The sequence below is a fragment of the Pseudorca crassidens genome, chromosome 21, assembly GCF_039906515.1.
Source record: "Pseudorca crassidens isolate mPseCra1 chromosome 21, mPseCra1.hap1, whole genome shotgun sequence".
Lineage (NCBI taxonomy): Eukaryota > Metazoa > Chordata > Mammalia > Artiodactyla > Delphinidae > Pseudorca > Pseudorca crassidens.
The window spans coordinates 4,983,796-4,995,217 of record NC_090316.1 but is presented as its reverse complement, the minus strand read 5'-3'; the positions used below and the strand labels follow the sequence as shown (position 1 = coordinate 4,995,217).

General features: G+C 39.1%; 1 non-coding gene across 1 annotated transcript; it reads left to right on the top strand.

Annotated features, from left to right (window-relative positions):
• The first annotated feature begins 6,952 nt into the window (after positions 1-6,952).
• LOC137216238 (U6 spliceosomal RNA) lies at positions 6,953-7,059 on the top strand. Its single transcript, XR_010939657.1, has one exon. It is a non-coding gene; the product is annotated as a U6 spliceosomal RNA (small nuclear RNA).
• The last annotated feature ends 4,363 nt before the right edge of the window (positions 7,060-11,422 follow it).

Sequence of the window (11,422 nt, the reverse complement as noted above, 5' to 3'; positions counted from 1 at the left end):
TTTATTAATGAATATATACATACCAAACATTGGAGAATTACTGTGCTACCCTATTCCTCTTCACAGCACTTATCACATACCTACCAATCCAATAAAATTGGCCATGAATACTCAAGGCTCTTTGAATTGCCTAAGCTTTCCTCATTTACTCACACTAGTCCTCATTCTGGCTCCACCTCTAGCCGATTCCAAACTTTTGGCCCCATTTTCTACCGCCCAACTCTGAACACACCTGTGGCAGCCACCCCCCACCTCCCTCCACCTAACAGAACCCAGTTTTGTTTCCCCCTCCTCTGAGTGGCCTTGACCTTCAGAGCAGTTCAGGGCCAAGGGGGCACCTTAGTTTTGTCTAACCCAATATGGCTGTCTCATTCCCTTTGCTAAATCATTGGTTTAAGCGTGGTTGTGAGAAATCTTCTGAGGACTCTGGGAAGGTTTCCTCAGTCTTAAAATGGGACATAAGACAGGGTTGATTCCCTCCTTCTGCCTGGATACTGTTGTTGATAATATGAAGCCCAGAACTACTGCAGCCATTTGGGGCCCATGAGGAGAATCTGCCTAACAAATAAGCCAGTGTGTGGAGGATGACTGAACATAAAGATAGAGGCAATTTGGCCCTTGATGACATTGCTGTTCTATAAATGCACCCTGCCTGCCCAGTCTCTAGAGTGCTAACTAGGAGCTCTTATATTTCCTATTGAGAATTTACCTTTTCTTTTAGCTTAAAATATCCAAACCCCTCTGGACATTCATGCAAATTATTTTTCCTTGCCTCTGCCCACTCCCATTAGCTCTCCACTCCGGTTTCCTTCAGTGAGAAGACATTCTAGAAGAGCAAAAGGCACAGACTTTAGACCCAGACTGCCCAGGCCCAAAGCTGGCTTGGTCGCATCCTAACTGGTGAGAGAAGGCAATTTATTGAATCTGCTGGGCCTTGGTTTCCTCATTTGTGAAGGTGGCTAATAAGAGGGCTACATTTAATGAGTTTAAGCGGCGGTGGGGGGGGGGACTAAAAGAGCTAATACTTTTAAAGCATTTGGAACAGTTTTCACTTTCTTGAAATCCATCAAAGGAGGATTCAAACAAGGTGAACTTTTAGTGAATGGCATGCGTTTTTGCTCACAGATTTCGTTTAGACCAAAATATTAGGTTGGACCATATGAAGTTACCAGTAACCCACTGTTTCTGACTTACAAAACTGGCAATTTCACGTGGTTCAATCTACTACCCCTGGAAACTATGCTTCAGAGCTGTGAAAGAAATCTCTCTTCTCTTTTGGAAAAGAAGAGCAGCTCCAGAAGCAGGTCCACAAAGGTCAGGACACTGGAGGACAGGACACTGGAGGACAGGACACTGGAGATTAAACTAGGGGCTGCCAGGGAGTTCCCTTCTATTATAAGCAGGCAGCAGAGGCCGAAAATCAAAACAAGTAAATGGATTCGTGTATTTAATTTGAAAACAGTACAGTGCTATCTAAAATTATTATAAAAATACTGTTTATCATATAAGCAATCTTTAGTGCCTCATCCATGAAAAAGATACATTTTAATAGTAATATATTTTACATTTCAGTTTTTCACTTGAAAAGACCAAATTGTAAAGGAATCCATTGGCAGCCCCATAGACATTGTGACTTTTATTCATCTCATGATCCCGGGCAAATCACATGGTCTGGAGTAAAATATGGGTTCTTAAGCTTTGGGGAGTCTGAGGCTTCAGGTGTCTTTCTCACTAAACTGGTTTAAAGTTTAATTAGAGGATAATTCCATACTGAGAAATGCGGCCTCTTGGCGCCCTCCCCAGGGGGTAACACCATGCCAGCTGCCAGCTACAAGGGACTTGATTTTTTTCAAAACGCCGGGCATTTGGCAAAGGCAGTGCTGAGCCACTCGCCACGGTGCTCCACGGGGGCCGAGCGCGGGGGCTGCTCTGCCCTATTTCATAAGTGGAAGCGTCACACATTGGAGCCGGACAAGACGGCCCAGAAAAAGAATGCGGTGGCCCCATGGTCCCTCACAGTCTGTTTCCTCTAAGGAGGAGCAGGCGCCACCAGGTTTCCAGGCAACGCCCCTCCCCTCTGATGCCTACAGGAGAGACCAGGCTCCCAGGTGCGCCCCCCATCAGGGAGCAAGGTGATGGAGTCACGGAGGAGATTCCAGGCGGCAGGGGATGGGGGAAGCCATGGGAACGCTCACACAGAAGTGGACACATTCTGTTCAGAAGGTCACTTTCTGTTTGGGGGATCGCGTCTCTGCTCTGGAATTCTGATGTGGGTCTATTGAGGCCCATGGAAACGACCCCACAGGGACCTGGCATGGGTCCTGGATGCGAGCTACCCTTGAACCAGGAGCAGAGCCAGCTTGGGAGCTCCCTGGTGGTCTGACCCCTGACCCAAATCTCCCTTTTGTTCCCCGAATGGCTTGTATCCCAAGCTCTGGGAAACAACCGTAAGCACTGCTGAATGGGAAATGGAGCTCCACGCTTTGACTCAAGGCCTGGCCTTCAGGATGGACGCCCTGAGCCCGGCGTCAAGGGACCTGGGCTTCTTTTGGAGCAGCCTTGGCTGGGCGTGCTGCCAAGAGGCTGCCCGAGCTTGGCTCCCTCGTTGGCTGTCTGCGTAGGACTCCTGTACTTACCTTTCTCCTTCTTTCCTCCCTCCCCGCCCCTCCCCTGCCCCCATGAGAGTAGTTACCTCTGGGGAGGGCCGGGAACATGACCCGGGAAGGAAAAAAGCCACCTCAACTTTATTTGCCATCTTCCATTTCTTTTATAAAATTAAAGGTCCCTGCAAACCTTTTATGACAAAATATTAACATGTGATATTTTAGGGAGTGACTTAATTACTCCATATTTTTCTGAATCTTTAAACTTAATACAGTATTTCAACTGTTCACAGTGGTGAAATTAATGGTGATACCCTTTTTCTCCTTTTATGTATTTCTCACATTTCATGTTTTTCTTTTCTGACTGAAAAAATCTTTTTTAACTGTGTTGAGCAGCTGTTTACATAGGCACTGTGAGATTGGTGCTATGTGGAGAATTATTGGGACATGGGCTTGTGCTTTATTAGGAGATGATGCTGGAGGACACAGACTATGTACAGTGTCATTGGGGAGCAGAATAAAGACATTTAACCATAGAACGAGACTATAACGTGTTGGACTCCGACCAGGTCAAAGGTAAGTACATAGGGGGCATGAGGGGAGGGCACTACTTTCAGCTTTTCATTGCATTTCACTCAGAAAGTTAGCCCATCATCCAAAAGAAGGTTGTAGTTGTCCCTCCTCTGGGGAGGAGCAGAGCTATGGTTCTGCACAGAGGGAGAAGCCCTTCCCAGGACAGGCAATAAGGAGCCACATTAGCAGCAGATGGACAGTGTGGGAAGCTGAGAATCAGGTCAAATTGGAACCAGGACTCTGCTTAATGACTAAGGCTCTCATCATTCGCTCAGTGAGGAGGCCTGGAAGGTCACAGCAAAGCTTTGTGGCATACTCTTTTTATCTCGCATATGAGAATACCTGAGTGTGTGCAGGGAAATCCACACAGTGCATTCCATCGCAGAGTGTGTGGAAGTTCACTTTCAGCAATACTTTTGTTACTTTAAGGCAGTTTCAAAGAATCTGGCCAGGTTCTGCTGAAGCTTTGACTTCCCCCGTCAGAATGCAGCTTCTGAAGGGAGGATTCTGGGAAGATGGTGGAGGAGGAAGCACCAGGAATCTGTCTCTCCACCCAGACAACAGCTACAATGGCAGAATCAACCTGATGTAACTATTTTGGAACTCTGGAGTCTGTTGAAGGCTTGCAGCTTCTGGCAGAAGGCTTGGAGGCAAATTGCAGTCAATTGCAGCCAACTTCAGCTCCTGACTCATTAGCAGTTACCCATCCCCACTCCCAGACACATGGCAAGAGGCTGTGCAGCTTGCACACAACTTGTGGGAGCTAGAGTGGGTAAAAGGACCCTGTCCCCCAAGTACTGGGGACCTGTGCTCTGACTGCTGACCACAGAGGTGCAGACAAAGAGGGTGAAGCCATTGCTGTTGCACCTCCCCTCATTGGTTCATGTTCCTCCCCCTTCAGGTTGAAGTGAATGCCAGAAGATTTAAAGGGCCATCCCATCCTTTTCCCCTCCCATCATTTTTTGCTTTTCCTCTTTTGGGAGCCTGAACTTAAAGACTAGGGCATTCAAAAACAGCTGAATATACAAAGAAAATTTAAAAGTGACTGTGCATGCTCAGGGAAAGGCTCAGAAAAGACCTGAGAAGACATTAAGTTTACAACTCAGGCTGATCCTTGGCACAGAGACAGCTTATAATAGTCAAAAAATAACAACAGAAAACATCAAACCCTGGGGGAGGGGGAGAATCTGACAGTTTCCAGAGTTACCACATCATTAGATTAAAATGTCCAGTGTTTAATACAAAATCACAAGGCCCATTCAAACAAAGGGGAAAAAAATCAACAGAAACTGTCCTTGAAAAAGACCTAATGGCAGATATACTAGACAAAGACTTTAAAACAACTGTCTTAAAGATGCTCAAAGAACTAAAGGAAGATGTGGAGAAAGTCAAGAAAATAATGTGTGAACAAAATGAAAACATCAATAAAGAGATATAGGAAACACAAAAAGAAACCAAAAAGCAATTCTGGAGCTGAAAAGTACAATAACTGAAGTGAAAAATTCACTAGAGAGGTTCAAAGGCAGATCTGAGCAGGCAGAAGGAAGAATCAGTGAACTTGAAGATAAGACAATGGAAATTATCAAGGCTGAAGAACAGAAAGAAAGAAGATTAAAGAAACATGTTACACGACACCATCAAGAGGACCAACATACACATTGTGGGAATCCCAGTAAAAGAAGAGAAAGAGAAAGGGGCAGAGAGAATATCTGAAGAAATAATGGCTTAAAATTTCCCAAATTTGATAAAAGACATGAATATAAATATCTGAAAAGCTCAATGAATTCCAAGTAAGATGAAGTCAAAGAGACCCACACAGTCTCATTATAATCAAACTTTCAAAAGACAAAGGGAAAATCTGGAAAGCAGCAAGGTAAGTGAATAGTCACATACAAGGGGATCCTCAATAAGATTATCTGCAGATTTCTCATCAAAAAATTTGGAGGCCAGGAGACTGTGGGCAGATTTATTCAAAGTGGTCAAAGAAAACAACTGTCAACCAAGAATCTTATATCTGGCAAAACTGTCCTTTAGAGTGAAGGAGAAATCAAGGCATTCCCAGATTTAAAAAAGCTGAAGGAGTTCATGACCACTAGACCTTCCCTACAAGAAATGCTCAAGGGAGTCCTGTGGAGTGAAATGAAAGAACACTAGACAGTAAACTGAAGCCATATGGAGAAATAAAGACCTCATTAAAGGCAACTACATGGACAATTGTAGAAGCTAGTATCATTGTAACAATGGTTTGTAACTGTACTTTTTGTTTTCTACATGATTTAAGAGACTAATACATTTAAAGAAAACAACAATTACTAGTGTAATAGCTAGTATTACTGTAACTTTGGTTTGTAACTCCAAATCTTGTTTTCTGCATAATTTAGGAGGCCAGTACATTTAAAAGAATTATTAGTTTATGTTTTTTGGCATACAATGTATACAGATGTAATTTTGTGATAACAATAACCGAAAGGGGTGGGGACAGAGCTGTAAAAGAACAGTTTTTGTATGTTATTGAAATTAAGCTGTAATAAATTCAAATTATAATGTTATAACTTTAGGATGTTAAATGTAATCTCCATGATAACCACAAATAAAATAGTTTACAGAGTATACACAAAAGGAAATTAAGAAGGAATTTAAACATTTAATTTAATTTAAAATATTTAACTTAAATTAAATTAAAAACATTAAATTAAATTTAATTTAAAACATTTCATTTAAAGTACAAAAATCAACAGAACACAAAAGAAGACAGTACTGCAGGAAATGAGGGAAAAAGTGGCTACAGGGCATATAGAAAACAAACAGCACAATGACAGAAGTAAGCCCCTTATTATCAACAAAGACAGAGATTGGTAGAATGGATAAAAACACAGGACCCAGCTATATGCTGTCTACAAGAGACTCATCTGAAACCCCAAAACACAAATAGGTTGAAATGGGAAGGATGGAAAAACATATTGCATGCAAATAGTAACCAAAAGAGAGAAGGACTGGCTATACTAATATCAGACAAAGTAGACATTAAATCATATAAGGTTACAAAAGACAAGGACATTATATATTAATAAAAGGCTCAGTAGAGCAAGAAGATATAACAATTATAAACATTTGCACACCCAATGACAGATTATCAAAATACATGAAGCAAAACTGGGCAGAACTTGAAGGGAGAAATAGAAAGTTCTACAATAATAGAGACTTCAATGCCTCACTCCCAATAAACCAACTAGATCTAACAAGAATATACAGAACATTCCACCCAATGACAACAGCATACACATTTTTCTCAAGTGCACATGGAACATTTTCCAGGTAGACCATATGTTAGGACACAAATTAAGTCTCAGTAGACAAAAAATGATATCATACAAAGTTATGACAGATATCTTCTCTGACCACAACAGGATGAAGTTAGAAATTAAAAAAAAAAAGAACACATAAAGAAGCTGAAAAATTCACAATACTGTGGAAACTAAACAACACACTTTTAAACAACCAATAGATCAAAGAAGAAATCACAAGGAAAATTAGAAACTACTTAGAGATGTGTAAAAATGAAAATATAACATGTCAAAACTTACATGATACAGCAAACGTTATGCGAAGGTGGAAATTTATAGCTATAACAAGAAAGAACTCAAATCAACAACCTAACTCTACAACTTAAGGAATGAGAAAAAGAAGAACAAACTAAACCCAAAGTTAGCAGAAGGAAGAAAATAACAAACATTAGAGTAGAGGTAGATAAAATAGAGTGTAGAAAAGCATCAGAGGGGCTCAATTTGGTAGCATATATACTAAAATTGGAACGATACATAGAAGATTAGCATGGCCCCTACACGAGGATGACACGCAAATTCGTGAAGCATTCCATATTTTTGAAATTAGAACACTTCCTAACACCATATACAAAAATAAACTAAAAATGGATTAAAGACCTAAATGTAAGGCCAGACACTATAAAACTCTTAGAGAAAAACATAGGCAGAACACTCTGACATAAGTCACAGCAAGATCCTTTTTGACCCACCTCCTAGAGAAAGGGAAATAAAAACAAAAATAAACAAATGGAATCTAATGAAACTTAAAAGCTTTTGCACAGCAAAGGAAACCATAAACAAGACGAAAAGACAACCCTCAGAAAGGGAGAAAATATTTGCAAACGAAGCAACTGACAAAGGATTGATCTCCAAAATACACAAACACCTCATGAAGCTCAATATCAAAAAAAACAAACACCCCAACCCAAAAATGGGCAGAAGACCTAAATAGACATTTCTCCAAAGAAGATATACAGATTGCCAACAAACACATGAAAAGATGCTCAACATGACTAATCATTAGAGAAATGCAAATCAAAACTACAATGAGGTATCACCTCACACTGGTCAGAATGGCCATCATCAAAAAATCTACAAACAATAAATGATGGAAAGGGTGTGGAGAAAAGAGAACCCTCTTGCACTGTTGGGGGGGATGTAAATTGATACAGCCACTATGGAGAACAGTATGGAGGTTCCTTAAAAAACTAAAAACAGAACTACCATATGACCCAGCAATCCCACTACTGGGCATATACCCTGAGAAAACCGTAATTCAAAAAGAGTTATGTACCACAATGTTCATTGCAGCTCTATTTACAATAGTCAGGACATGGAAGCAACCTAAGTGTCCATTGACAGATGAATGGATAAAGAAAATGGGGCACATATAAGCAATGGAATATTACTCAGCCATAAAAAGAAACGAAACTGAGTTATTTGTAGTGAGGTGGATGGACCTAGAGTCTGTCATACAGAGTGAAGTCAGAAAGAGAAAAACAAATACCGTATGCTCACATATATATGGAATCTAAAAATAAAAAAAATGGTTCTGGTGAACCCAGGGGCAAGACAGGAGTAAAGATGCAGACGTAGAGAATGGACTTGAGGACACAGGGAGGGGGAAGGGTAAGCTGGGACAAAGTGAGAGAGTGGCGTGGACATATATACACTACCAAATGTAAAATAGATAGCTAGTGGGAAGCAACCACATAGCACAGGGAGATCAACTCGGTGCTTTGTGACCACCTAGAGGGGTGGGATAGCGAGGGTGGGAGGGATACACAAGGTGGGGGGGATATGGGGTTATATGTACACATGTAACTGATTCACTTTGTTATACAGCAGAAACTAACACAACATTGTAAAGCAATTATACTCCAATAAAGATGTTTTTATAAATAAGAAAAACAATAGAGAAAAATCAGTGAAACCAAAAGTTGGTTCTTTGAAAAGATCAAAAAAATTGACAAACCTTTAGCTAGATGGACTAAGAGAAAAAGAGAGAAGACTCAAAGGACTAAAATAAGAAATGGGAGTGGGGACATTCTTACTGATCCCACAGAAATAAAAAGGACTATAAGAGAGTACCATAAACAATTGTTTGCCAACACATTTGATAACTTAGATGAAATGAACAAATTTCTAGAAACAGAAAACCTACCAAGACTAAATCTGAGACTAAGAAATAGACAATCTGAGTAGACTTATATTTAGTAATGAGGTTGAATCAGTACTAAAAAAAAAAATCTCCCAACCAAAAAAAGCCCTGGACCTGACGGCTTCACTTGTGAATTCTACTAAAACATTAAAATAAACAACTAATACCAATCCTTCTCAAATTTTTCCAAAAAATTACAGAGGAAGGAATACTTCCTAACTCATTCTTATGAGGCCAGCATAACCCTCATACCAAAGCCAGACAAGGACAATAGAAGAAAATAAAACTACAGACCAATATCCCTAATGAATATTGATGCAAAAATTCTCAATAAAATACTAGCAAACAAATTTCAGCAGCATATTAGGAGTATTATAATCCCATCATGACTGAGTGGGATTTATTCCTTGAATTTAAGGATCGTTCAACATATGAAAATCAATCAATGTAATACACTACATCAACAAAACGAGGGGAAAACCCTACATGATCATTCAACTGATGCAGAAAAATCATTTGACAAAACTTAACACCCTTTCATGATAAAAACATTTAAGAAAATAGGAATAGAAAAAACTACCTCCACATAATAAAAGCCATATATGAAAAACCCACAGCAAACATAATGCTCAATGGTGAAAGACTGAAAGCTTTTCCTCTAAGATCAGGAGCAAGGCAAGGATGCCTGATTTCACCACTTCTGTTCAACATAGTACTGAAAGTTATAGCCAGAGCAATTAGGCAAGAAATGAAAATAAATAAAAGGCATTCAAGCTGGAAAGGCAGAAGTAAAATTATCTGTTTGCAGATGATATAATCTTATACATAGAAAATTCTAAAGGCTCCACACACAAAAAAAGCTGTTAGTACTAATAAATGAATTCAGCAAAGTAGCAGAATACAAAGTCAACACACAAAAATTGGTTGCATTTCTATACACAAACAATGAACAATCTGCAAAGTAAATTACAAAAATAATTGCATTTACAGTAGCATTAAAAAGAATAAAATACTTACAAATTAACTAGGAAGGTGAAAAACTTGTACAATGAAAACTACAAAATATTGCTGAAAGAAATTTTTTAAAAACATAAATAAGTGGAAACACATCTCATGCTCATGAACTGAAAGAGTTTAAATTGTTAAAATGTCAATATTACCCAAAGTAAGCTACAGATTCACTGCAATCCCTATTGAAATCCTAATGACTTTTTTTTTCAAAAATAGAAAAACCCATCCTAAAATTGACATGGACTCTCAAGGAACCTTGAATAGCCAAAATAATCCTGAAAAAGGACAAAACTGAAGGACTTACATTTCCTGATTTCAAACCTTACTACAAAATCAACTTTATTTCAATTAAAAAAAAACTTACTATGAAGCTACAGTAATCAAAACAGTGTGATATTGGCATAAAGACAGACATATAGACCAGTGGAATAGAATACAGCACAGAAATAAACTCTTGCATCTACAGTCAAATGATGTTTGACAGGGGGACCAAGATCATTCAGTGGGGGAAGGGCAGTCTTTTCAACAAATGGTGCCGGGAAAATTGGATATCCACGTGCAAAAGAATGAAATTGGACCCTTACCTAAGACCATATACAAGAATTAACTCAAAATGGATCAAGGACCTAAATGTAAGTTCTAAAACAAACTACTGGAATAAAACATAGACAAAAGTTTGGCAACACTGGTAATGATTTCTTGCATATGACATCAAAAGTGTGGATAACAAATGAAACAATAGACCAATGGGATTCATGAAAACAAAACAATTTTGTGCATCAAAAGACACTATCCACAGAGTAAAAAAGACAACCCACAGAATGGGAGAAAATACTTGCAAATCATATATTTGATAAGGGATTAATATCCAGAATATAGAGAGAACTACTAAAACTCAACAGCAACAACAAGAAAAAACCCGATTCAAAAATGGGCAAAGGACTTAAATAGATATTTCTTCAAAGAAGATATACCAATGGCCAATAAACACATGAAAAGATGCTCAAAGTCACTAATCATTAGGAGAATGCAAATCAAAACTACAATGAAATACCACCTCACACTCATTAGGATGACTACTATTAAAATATAGAAAACAACAAATATTGGTGAGGGAGTGGAGAACTGGAACCCTTGTACACTGTTGGTGGGAGTGTAAAATGGTGCAGCCATTATGGAAAACAGTGTGGAGGTTCCTCAAAAAATTAAAAACAGAATTACCATATGACCCAGCAATTCCACTTCTGGGTACATACCAAAAAGAATTGAAAGCAGGGTCTTGAAGGGATATTTGTGCACCCATGTTCATAGCAGCATTATTCAAAGTTGCTAAAATATGGGAGCAACCAGTGTCCATCAACTGATGGGTGGATTACTAAAATGTGGTATATTTATGCAACAGAACATTTTTCAGCCTTAAAAAGGAAGGAAATTCTGATAAATGCCACAGCATGTACGAAACTTGAAGACATTATACTAAGTGAAATGTCAGTCACAAAAAAAGACAAATACTATACTATTCCACTTATAGAAGGGTTTTGGACTAGCCAAAATCATAAAGACAGAAAGTATAATTATGGTTGCCAGGGGCTGCGTGGAGGGGAGATGGGGAGTTATTTTTTAATAGGTACAAGCTTCAGATTTACAAGATGAAAAGAGTTCTGGGATGGCTGGTGGTAATGGTTGCATAACAAGGTGAATGTATTTTATACCACTAAACCGTACACTTTAAAATGGCTAAGATGGTAAAT